At 43.2% G+C, this 12,219-nt stretch overlaps 1 pseudogene; it reads left to right on the top strand.

The window, feature by feature from the left end:
* The first annotated feature begins 1,451 nt into the window (after positions 1-1,451).
* Positions 1,452-11,729, top strand: LOC115168234 (UDP-glucuronosyltransferase 2C1 pseudogene; annotated as a pseudogene).
* The last annotated feature ends 490 nt before the right edge of the window (positions 11,730-12,219 follow it).

Consider the following 12,219-nt stretch of genomic DNA (forward strand, 5'->3'; position numbering starts at 1 on the left):
AGAGCCCTGCAAAATGACCTCCAGCAGGCCACAAATGTGCATGTGTCTGCTCAAACGGTCAGAAACAGACTCCATGAGGGTGGAATGAGGGCCCGACGTCCACAGGTGGGGCTTGTGCTTACAGCCCAACACCGTGCAGGACGTTTGGCATTTGCCAGAGAACACCAAGATTGGCATATTCGCCACTGGTGCCCTGTGCTCTTCACAGATGAAAGCAGGTTCACACTGAGCACGTGACAGACGTGACAGAGTCTGGAGACGCCGTGGAGAACGTTCTGCTGCCTGCAACATCCTCCAGCATGACCGGTTTGGCGGTGGTTCAGTCATGGTGTGGGGTGGCATTTCTTTGGGGGGCCGCACAGCCCTCCATGTGCTCGCTAGAGGTAGCCTGACTGCCATTAGGTACCGAGATGAGATCCTCAGACCCCTTGTGAGACCATATGCTGGTGCGGTTGGCCCTGGGTTCCTCCTAACGCAAGACAATGCTAGACCTCATGTGGCTGGAGTGTGTCAGCAGTTCCTGCAAGAGGAAGGCATTGATGCTATGGACTGGCCCACCCGTTCCCCAGACCTGAATCCAATTGAGCACATCTGGGACATCATGTCTCGCTCCATCCACCAACGCCACGTTGCACCACAGACTGTCCAGGAATTGGCGGATGCTTTAGTCCAGGTCTGGGAGGAGATCCGTCAGGAGACCATCCGCCACCTCATCAGGAGCATGCCCAGGCGTTGTAGGGAGGTCATACAGGCACGTGGAGGCCACACACACTACTGAGCCTCCTTTTGACTTGTTTTAAGGACATTACATCAAAGTTGGATCAGCCTGTAGTGTGGTTTTCCACTTTAATTTTGAGTGTGACTCCAAATCCAGACCTCCATGGGTTGATCAATTGGATTTCCATTGATTATTTTTGTGTGATTTTGTTGTCAGCACATTCAACTATGTAAAGAAAAAAGTATTTAACAAGATTATTTCATTCATTCAGATCTAGGATGTGTTATTTTAGTGTTCCCTTTATTTTTTTGAGCAGTGTATATGATTACGCCACCCGCAATAACTCAGTTCAAACCCGTCATAAAAAGCTCTATGCAAAGTTGTTTTCTAACTGGTGATGCGCAAATTGCGTGTTAGATATATAATTCCCCTTTAGAGATCATATAACTGCAAATGCTCTTACTATTGGTTTTGAAACAATATTTAATTATGAATGAATATGCTTGCATGGGAATAAATCTCATATCTTGCACTTTTCACGATCACATTGTTTTTGGATTATGAGAGGCTGAGTCATTGTGAATGAATTGTACATAATCCCCTCTGCATAATCTGTTTTTGGGGCAGGCGTTGTATTCCAGAACACATGCTTCAGATCAGGCACAACTTCTCTCCTTTGGCTATGGCCCAGACAATGTCAGAAATCTGGGTCAAAGTTCATTTGTACTTTTCCTGTGGTGTGTCAAAGTGCGGCATATATGTTTGGTGTAGTAGTCTCTGAAAAACTGTGTTGAGCAGCAGTGAAGAAACAGCCACTGATAGGATTGCATTTTTCTTTGCCTTGGAGATATTCATCCCTATTTCAAAGTACTCTTATACTTAAAGGGGCTCTTTGGGGCCACTTTCAACAAGGTGCTCATCATATCTTCCTACCCAAGGTAAGATGTGGCCTTATATTTTGGTATAGTATGTGTGTGTGTTACATTCTGTTCTTTGAAAAATAATATCCATAATACTGTATCAAATAACTTAAAATAAATGTGGTCCAGCCCCTGCTTTTTGCAGAGCCGCCCTTACTTTGGGTTCAGGGAAAGTTATGTTACACAAGTGGATGCAAAATGTTATGATTTTCTGCAAATGAGTAACAAAGGTCTACTGGTACCTATACATAACATCCTCAAGCCTAAAGAGCTTCACATTTATGAGCACATTGTTCTCCCCTCCCTCAAACAACTAAATTCTGATTACACTGAATGAGATATCTATGTGCAGTGTATATCATCACATAAAAGTCCATTATCTTGTAAAAACTTGTTTGGCCATGTCCATTGTGGCTCACACAAAGGTTGGTGTCAGGTGAAGGGAGGGATCCAACTTCGGTTCAAGTGTACACCATGACTACAACAGTGGCAGTCAGTGCAGTTTAAGATGAGGGAGGACAATATATACTTTTCATGAGCATGGCCTTATTTCTATTACAGCATATTGGGTGACTGTCATTCATATTCCATTCACCCAGTTCAATTTAACTACAATAGATTAAGGCTACTACATGATACTCAAATTTGCTCTATACCCATCATGAAGTTGCTACAACCTAGCCTATGAATGAAAGTTTACAACGTAGATGCACACAGGTTGAGAGAAAATGTTGAGGCGACAGACAGTGACACATGGACAGACAGTGATACATTCAATACTGCCTTGCACACTCTTGCCTGCATCTAGCTGATCTAGGGTGTAATCATTAATCCAACAGTTGCAAACCAGAGTTACTATTGGACAAATGTAGGTATGTATATTCCTGTTCTGTTCCATTTGCTTCTGTTTAAGAAAAGTTTTTCAACAGAATCAGCGGAATGAATGCACCCCTGATCACATGTAAACACAGTTCACTTTCATAGCAGCCATGTTGTATTCCTTCTCGCATCTATGCGCTCTCCTCCTCTCACCTTTTCCCTTTGCTTGTGGATTTCAATCCACAACACATCAGTTGTACGTGACCAGGCAAAAAACCTTTCCAAGCCAAACCATATCTTAACCTCTACACACATCCTACATCGTTGTCACCATATTAGCTAAAGTAACGTCATAGTCAACATAGCTAATACAACTAATGCATTAGTAAACCCGCTATGATCATGCAGTAACGTTAGTGTAGTCAGTAAGTAGTTTAGCACTTACACCGGCGGGCCCCGGTGGCAATAAATTAGTCAAACCAAAAGCTTACCTTGACTTGGAGGAGTTCCAGTGTTGTGTTGGATAGTCATTTCCAGCTAGCTAACATAGCATCCCTCTGTTTGAGCAGGGTGCTTGAGTAGGCTAAACTCACTACCTGCATTTGCTAGCTAAGCAAGTGAAACTTAAAGTGAAAAAATAATAATAATCTCTCTCTCCTTCTTGTCTTTCATTTTGGAAGAAATTAATTTGTTCAAAACTGTTCAACTATTGTCTTTCTCTCTCTTTGAGTCAACTACTGTAGCTTATGCTTTCAGTACTAGATTCGTTTTCTGGTCCTTTGACTGAGGGGACAACATGTCAGTTCATGCTGCAAGAGATCTGATAGGTTGGAGGAAGTCCTCCAGAAGTTGTCATAATTACTGTGTAAGTCTATGGAAGGGGGTGAGAACCATGAGCTTCCTAGGTGTTGTATTGAAGTAAATGCACCCAGAGGAGGACGGAAGCTAGATGTCCTCCGGCTACAACATGGTGCTACCCTAAAGAGTGCCGTTGAGGCTACTGTAGACCTTCAATGCAAAAAAGTGTGTTTAATAAATTATTTGGTGACGTAAATATATTTAGTAGTTTTATCTATAAAGGATAACCTTTTAAATGTTTAACCATTTTTTAAACGAAATTCACTGGAGGATGGTACTCCCCTTCAAATCAAATCAAATCAAATTTATTTATATAGCCCTTCGTACATCAGCTGAAATCTCAAAGTGCTGTACAGAAACCCAGCCTAAAACCCCAAACAGCAAGCAATGCATGTGAAAGAAGCACGGTGGCTGGGAAAAACTCCCTAGGAAAAACTCCTGAGAAAGGCCAAAAACCTAGGAAGAAACCTAGAGAGGAACCAGGCTATGAGGGGTGGCCAGTCCTCTTCTGGCTGTGCCGGGTGGATATTATAACAGAACATAGTCAAGATGTTAAAATGTTCGTAAATGACCAGCATGGTCAAATAATAATAATCATAGTAATTGTCGAGGGTGCAACAAGCACGTCCGGTGAACAGGTCAGGGTTCCGTAGCCGCAGGCAGAACAGTTGAAACTGGAGCAGCAGCATGGCCAGGTGGACTGGGGACAGCAAGGAGTCATCATGCCAGGTAGTCCTAGGGCTCAGGTCCTCCGAGAGAAAGAAAGAAAGAAAGAAAGAAAGAAAGAAAGAGAGAATTAGAGAGAGCATATTTACATTCACACAGGACACCGGATAAGACAAGAGAATACTCCAGATGTAACAGACTGACCCTAGCCCCCCGACACATAAACTACTGCAGCATAAATACTGGAGGCTGAGACAGGAGGGATCAGAAGACACTGTGGCCCCATCCGATGATACCCCCGGACAGGGCCAAACAGGCAGGATATAACCCCACCCACTTTGCCAAAGCACAGCCCCCCACACCACTAGAGGGATATCTACAACCACCAACTTACCGTCCGAAGACAAGGCCGAGTATAGCCCACAAAGATGTCCGCCACGGCACAACCCAAGGGGGGGGCGCCAACCCAGACAGGAAGACCACGTCAGTGGCTCAACCTACTCAAGTGACGCACCCCTCCCATGGACGGCATGGAAGAACACCAGTAAGTCAGTGACTCAGCCCCTGTAAAAGGGTTAGAGGCAGAGAATCCCAGTGGGAAGAGGGGAACCGACAAGGCAGAGACAGCAAGGGCGGTTCGTTGCTCCAGCCTTTCCGTTCACCTTCACACTCCTGGGCCAGACTATACTTAATCATAGGACCTACTGAAGAGATAAGTCTTCAGTAAAGACTTAAAGGTTGAGACTGAGTCTGCGTCTCTCACATGGGTAGGCAGACCATTCCATAAAAATGGAGCTCTATAGGAGAAAGCCCTACCTCCAGCCGTTTGCTTAGAAATTCTAGGGACAATTAGGAGGCCTGCGTCTTGTGACCGTAGCGTACGTGTAGGTATGTACGGCAGGACCAAATCGGAAAGATAGGTAGGAGCAAGCCCATGTAATGCTTTGTAGGTTAGCAGTAAAACCTTGAAATCAGCCCTTGCCTTAACAGGAAGCCAGTGTAGGGAAGCTAGCACTGGAGTAATATGATCAAATTTTTTGGTTCTAGTCAGGATTCTAGCAGCCGTATTTAGCACTAACTGAAGTTTGTTTAGTGCTTTATCCGGGTAGCCGGAAAGTAGAGCATTGCAGTAGTCGAGCCTAGAAGTAACAAAAGCATGGATTAATTTTTCTGCGTCATTTTTGGACAGAAAGTTTCTGATTTTTGCAATGTTTCGTAGATGGAAAAAAGCTGTCCTTGAAGCAGTCTTGATATGTTCTTCAAAAGAGAGATCAGGGTCCAGAGTAACGCCGAGGTCCTTCACAGTTTTATTTGAGACGACTGTACAACCATCCAGATTAATTGTCAGATTCAACAGAAGATCTCTTTGTTTCTTGGGACCTAGGACAAGCATCTCTGTTTTGTCCGAGTTTAAAAGTAGAAAATTTGCAGCCATCCACTTCCTTATGTCTGAAACACAGGCTTCTAGCGAGAGCAATTTTGGGGCTTCACCATGTTTCATTGAAATGTACAGCTGTGTGTCGTCCGCATAGCAGTGAAATTTAACATTATGTTTTCGAATGACATCCCCAAGAGGTAAAATATATAGTGAAAACAATAGTGGTCCTAGAACGGAACCTTGAGGAACACCGAAATTTACAATTGATTTGTCAGAGGACGAACCATTCACAGAGACAAACTGATATCTTTCCGACAGATAAGATCTAAACCAGGCCAGAACTTGTCCATGTAGACCAATTTGGGTTTCCAATCTCTCCAAAAGAATGTGGTGATCGATGGTATCAAAAGCGGCACTAAGATCTAGGAGCATGAGGACAGATGCAGAGCCTCGGTCTGACGTCATTAAAAGGTCATTTACCACCTTCACAAGTGCAGTCTCAGTGCTATGATGGGGTCTAAAACCAGACTGAAGCGTTTCGTATACATTGTTTGTCTTCAGGAAGGCAGTGAGTTGCTGCGCAACAACTTTTTCAAAATTTTTTGAGAGGAATGGAAGATTCGATATAGGCCGATAGTTTTTTATAATTTCTGGGTCAAGATTCGGCTTTTTCAAGAGAGGCTTTATTACTGCCACTTTTAGTGAGCTTGGTACACATCCGGTGGATAGAGAGCCGTTTATTATGTTCAACATAGGAGGGCCAAGCACAGGAAGCAGCTCTTTCAGTAGTTTAGTTGGAATAGGGTCCAGTATGCAGCTTGAGGGTTTGGAGGCCATGATTATTTTCATCATTGTGTCAAGAGATATAGTACTAAAACACTTTAGTATCTCCCTTGAGCCAAGGTCCTGGCAGAGTTGTGCAGACTCTGGACAATGAAGCCCTGGAGGAATACCCAGATTTAAAGAGGAGTCCGTAATTTGCTTTCTAATGATCATGATCTTTTCCTCAAAAAAGTTCATAAATTTATTACTGCTGAAGTGAAAGCCATCCTCCATTTGCGAATGCTGCTTTTTAGTTAGCTTTGCGACAGTGTCAAAAAGAAATTTCGGATTGTTCTTATTTTCCTCAATTAAGTTGGAAAAATAGGATGATCGTGCAGCAGTGAGGGCTCTTCGATACTGCACGGTACTGTCTTTCCAAGCTAGTCGGAAGACTTCCAGTTTAGTGTGGCGCCATTTCCGTTCCAATTTTCTGGAAGCTTGCTTCAGAGCTCGTGTATTTTCTGTATACCAGGGAGCTAGTTTCTTATGACAGATGTTTTTAATTTTTAGGGGTGCAACTGCATCTAGGGTATTGCGCAAGGTTGAATTGAGTTCCTCGGTTAGGTGGTTAACTGATTCTTGTCCTCTGACGTCCTTGGGTAGGCAGAGGGAGTCTGGAAGGGCATCAAGGAATCTTTGGGTTGTCTGAGAATTTATAGCACGACTTTTAATCTTCCTTGGTTGGGGTCTGAGCAGATTATTTGTTGCAATTGTAAACGCAATAAAATGGTGGTCCGATAATCCAGGATTATGAGGAAAAACATTAAGATCCACAACATTTATTCCATGGGACAAAACTAGGTCCAGAGTATGACTGTGGCAGTGAGTAGGTCCAGAAACATGTTGGACAAAACCCACTGAGTCGATGATGGCTCCGAAAGCCTTTTGGAGTGGGTCTGTGGACTTTTCCATGTGAATGTTAAAGTCACCAAAAATTAGAATATTATCTGCTATGACTACAAGATCCGATAGGAATTCAGGGAACTCAGTAAGGAACACTGCATATGGCCCAGGAGGCCTGTAAACAGTAGCTATAAAAAGTGATTGAGTAGGCTGCATAGATTTCATGACTAGAAGCTCAAAAGACGAAAACGGCATTGTTTTTTTTTTTGTAAATTGAAATTTGCTATCGTAAATGTTAGCAACACCTCCGCCTTTGCCGGATGCACGGGGGGTTTGGTCACTAGTGTAACCAGGGGGTGAGGCCTCATTTAACACAGTAAATTCATCAGGCTTAAGCCATGTTTCAGTCAGGCCAATCACATCAAGATTATGATCAGTGATTAGTTCATTGACTATAACTGCCTTGGAAGTGAGGGATCTAACATTAAGTAACCCAATTTTGAGATGTGAAGTATCACAATCTCTTTCAATAATGGCAGGAATGGAGGAGGTCTTTATACTAGTAAGATTACTGAAGCGAACACCGCCATTTTTAATTTTGCCCAACCAAGATCGAGGCACAGACACGGTCTCAATGGGGAAAGCTGAGCTGACTACGCTAACTGTGCTAGTGGCAGACTCCACTAAGCTGGCAGGCTGGCTAACAGCCTGTTGCCTGGCCTGCACCCTATTTCATTGTGGAGCTAGAGGAGTTAGAGCCCTGTCTATGTTCGTAGATAAGATGAGAGCACCCCTCCAGCTAGGATGGAGTCCGTCACTCCTCAGCAGGCCAGGCTTGGTCCTGTTTGTGGGTGAATCCCAGAAAGAGGGCCAGTTATCTACAAATTCTATCTTTTGGGAAGAGCCTCCACTGGACAACAACTACTGCTATTTGAATGTTAGTCTCATTTTTTATAATCTAAGGCCGGACAAAGTTGAATTACTGTTTAATGGATGCCCCGCCTTACTTTTCTCCACACCCCGCAAGTATATGGGCAATATATGTATTGCTTGTAATGCACTGTCCGCTCTCCTTTGAGGCTTTCCCAAATTGACGCTCAAGAGAACAAACAGCCTCAGATCACGTGTTCAGATCATGTTCGAGTCTCGGGACAGTGAAACACACAGGCTCGCACATGCAGGTCACTTGCAGATCTTTCATTTCTCTCTCATGCTGTCATGGCTGAAGCCAGCGCAAAATGCCTACTATTTATGTGTCCAGGTTAAACGTGGGACGTCCCTCATTATAAACAAACAGTCGGTTAAATGCATGGTTAATGCATAATTTTCAGATATATTAGAAGTGATTAATAGACGAAACAACAATGTCATTGAACCAATTGACTGGCCAGAGATCAGGGTATTCATCAGCAAAGACGCAGTGCAAGCTGATAGTATTTTGGACTGATAGTATTTTGGACAACCAAATTGAAGTCAAATTGATTGATGAAATCTAAGTGTGTTAGCTGTATGGTGATTTGCGATTCATAACTTAAATTTTACCGGTACTACCAGTAGTAGTAGGTCAACCGATCACACCACGACGGAACGCGTTTGAAGTGCACACACGCTTTGCGCAGATCCACAATGATGTGATCTACGGTCTCCAAGGTGGGGCCTTTTCGTGGCAGCCAGACGAGACAATCGAAGGTGGATGCGTTGAGCAAAGTTACTGGGCTCGAATTTAGTCAAGCTTGCTCTATATAGACTGATGCTTCTAATTGTGCATGTTATATAAAAAAAATGATAGGCTATACACTACGGCTATACACTACGGCTGGATATGTGTATTTTTTTACATTGCTACATTAATTTGGCAGACCTAACTTGATTGACCCTCTTTCTACAAGACCTAGTCTATGACAGGCCTAATCATATTTGTATGAATATTTTGTTAACGCCTATAGGCTATAGAGATGCATTCAGGTAATTAACTTATTATACATAAACATTTATTTTATTACACATTTGTCAATCATTCTGTAATTAGATTTTTTGAAATAGTTTACTCTATTGCCCTATACATCACATTCAATTATGAGATTGGATTGCACTTTTTATAATCAGGAATAAAGAAACTGTTACAAGTTATACTTCCCATTGTGTTTCATTTCTCATGGTTATAACAACATTGTAACATCTGCATTCTTTTTAAGAAAAATAGTGTAGGTTTTCCCATGGAATAATATAACTCTTGAAGCTCACATTAGGCCTAGAGCCTGCACAAGTGCCTAGGACAATGTGGTAAAGTTATTCCTTATCCACTTAATGTATTTTTTTTTTTCCCCGCTTGCCTCACTTTTCTGGGTGGTTAAATCCGTTAAACAGTGAATCAATTTTGTCTGGCCTAACCACTATTTATTCTCAATAATGGCCTCACTTACCAACATATCTGCCTAGCTTGCTTCATATCCTCTTCTGCTGGGCAATCTTAAAGTTGCAGTATCTCACTGATTTATCTTTTTATCAATGGCAGTCTGTTACCAATGTAGCTAAAAGATAAAAGAACATATGCAACCAATGCATTGAATTCATGTTAGAGATAGTAAGCAACTAGTCGCATTACTTAATGTGTGTGTGTGTGGTGGGAGGGGGGTGGATGAAAACACTTTGACTGTTCAAACACAGAAAGCAACAATATTTGTTACATTCTTTGTCCTCTCCAGACAAACCATGCTAGTCACCGTTGCAGCCCCACTTTGCTTCCCTCCACATCCTGCTCTCTTCCTCCTGACCTGTCTCCTGTGGGTGTTCCCAGCTCAGAGCCATGCTGGCAACATCCTGGTGTACCCTGTGGACGGCAGCCATTGGCTCAACATGGACATCCTCCTGCGAGAGCTGCACCAGCGGGGGCACTCTTTAACGGTGGTCCGCTCGTCCACCAGCTGGTACATCCCTGAACACGCCCCCCACTACTCCTCCGTCACAGTGCTGGTGCCCGGGGCCAGCAGCCTGGAGGACCCACAGTACATGGCATACTTCCTGAAGAGGAGCCTGGAGATATGGACACGAGAGCGCTCCGTTTTGTCCTTCATTGAGCTACAGATGGAGACTATTAATTTGCTGGAGGAGGCCCATCGCGGCAGTGCTGAAATGGCCCTCTTAGCCATGGAGGACAAACAATTAATGGAGAAGCTAAAGGCAGCCAACTTTGATTTAATGTTGACTGATCCTGGATTTGCAGGAGGAGTTGTATTAGGGAATTACTTGGGTCTTCCTATTGTGCTTAACGTTCGTTGGATCACTAATGCAGAGGGACACTTTGCAATTGCACCTTCGCCCCTTTCTTACATACCAACTATCGGGTCACTGGTCACAGATAAAATGAGCTTTGCCAACAAACTGAAAAACTTCTTGCATTATGGAATCGCTCTTTATATTGATTATGGCATAACAAGACCCTTATACCAGGGTGTGATCAACAAATTCATCGATCCAAACACCAACATCTATTCTCTCATTCAGGGGGCTGACCTATGGCTGATGAGAGTGGACTTTGTGTTCGAGTTCCCACGCCCCACCATGCCCAACGTGGTCTACATGGGGGGCTTCCAGTGTAAGCCTTCTAAGCCTTTGCCCGCAGAGTTAGAGGCATTTATGCAGAGCTCGGGGGAACATGGGGTCGTGGTCATGTCTTTGGGGAGTCTGCTGGGTAGCCTCCTACCGGAGATCTCAGAGGTCATTGCAGCTGCCTTCGCCCTCCTGCCTCAGAAGGTGGTGTGGAGACACACGGGAGAGAAGCCCTCTACTCTAGGCAACAACACACTGTTGGTGAACTGGCTGCCTCAGAACGACCTACTAGGCCATCCCAAAACAAGAGCCTTTGTGACACATGGGGGCACCAATGGGATCTATGAGGCCATCTACCATGGGGTTCCCATGTTAGGCCTTCCTCTCATCTTTGACCAGTTTGACAACATGCTGCGTCTACATGCCAGGGGTGTGGCGAAGGTTCTCGAGGTGACGGCCCTAAAGGTGGAGCCTATGACACAGGCACTGACAGACATCCTGGACGAGAGTAAGCCCTATAGAGACAATATGCGCAGGATGTCAAAGCTCCACCATGATACACCTCTCAAACCAATGGACAACGCCATCTTCTGGCTAGAATTTGCTATGAGACACAAGGGTGCAGCACACTTGCGCACTGAGTCCTACAAGATGCCCTGGTATGCTTACCACAATGTGGATGTGCTGGTACTTCTCCTGACTGTTGTAGCCTCTGTCCTGTTACTAACGCTAATGACTTGCAAGGTTTTAGGCAGGGCTCTTTGCCGAAAGAAAAAGGAAAAACTGGAGTAATTTCTGAAGAATTTGTTTTACATTCGACAGTACATTCAAATTATCTGGTGCAATTGAAATCCACTACAAGACAAATGGGCATGAAACTTTTGATCAAAATGAGACTATAGATGATTAATCAATCACTCTTTTTCTTGTAATAAAACAAAAACAGCAGTTTAGCAAATGTTAAATCAATGCAATCTTGTCAATGTCACAATATTGCTAATACAACAAACATCTTTATAGATTTTTAAATAACTTTTTATTTTACAGACATTAAAATGTACCAATCACCTATAACCATGTTCATACTCACATAATACCACAATCTCTTTCTTGGTCAACACAAAATAATTACAAAATAAAATGGTCGACACAACAATGTGATGCATTTTTTGCTTTTATGTCCTAGATTTCTGAGTGGTGGAGTTGACTAATGTTTGTGTGGTACAGCTAAATATTTTAAACAGTTAAAAAATAAAGTGCCCATCAGCTGTATGGTATTGACAATACACATCTCTCCAATTTAAGAACAGTCCCATTTGCTTGCACTACGCAAGAAAAATGCATTAAAAAAGTTGCAAAGCAAATTAAATATAACCTAACGAATTATCTACAGGTTACAAAAGTTGTCTCAAGTTTCCGGGGATCATGATCAGACATGCAATCTATCTTAAGTCAGATGTTTAAAAACTAATATAGAACCTATATACTGAGTGTACAAAAAATTAGGAACACCTGCTCCTTCCATGACATACTGACCAGGTGAATACTGGTGAAAACTATGATCCCGTATTGATGTCACCTGTTAAATCCAATTCAATCAGTGTAGATGAAGAGGTGGAGACAGAGTAAAGAAGGATTTTTAAGCC

Source organism: Salmo trutta, chromosome 30 (genome assembly GCF_901001165.1).
Source record: "Salmo trutta chromosome 30, fSalTru1.1, whole genome shotgun sequence".
In the NCBI taxonomy this organism is placed as follows: Eukaryota; Metazoa; Chordata; class Actinopteri; order Salmoniformes; family Salmonidae; genus Salmo; species Salmo trutta.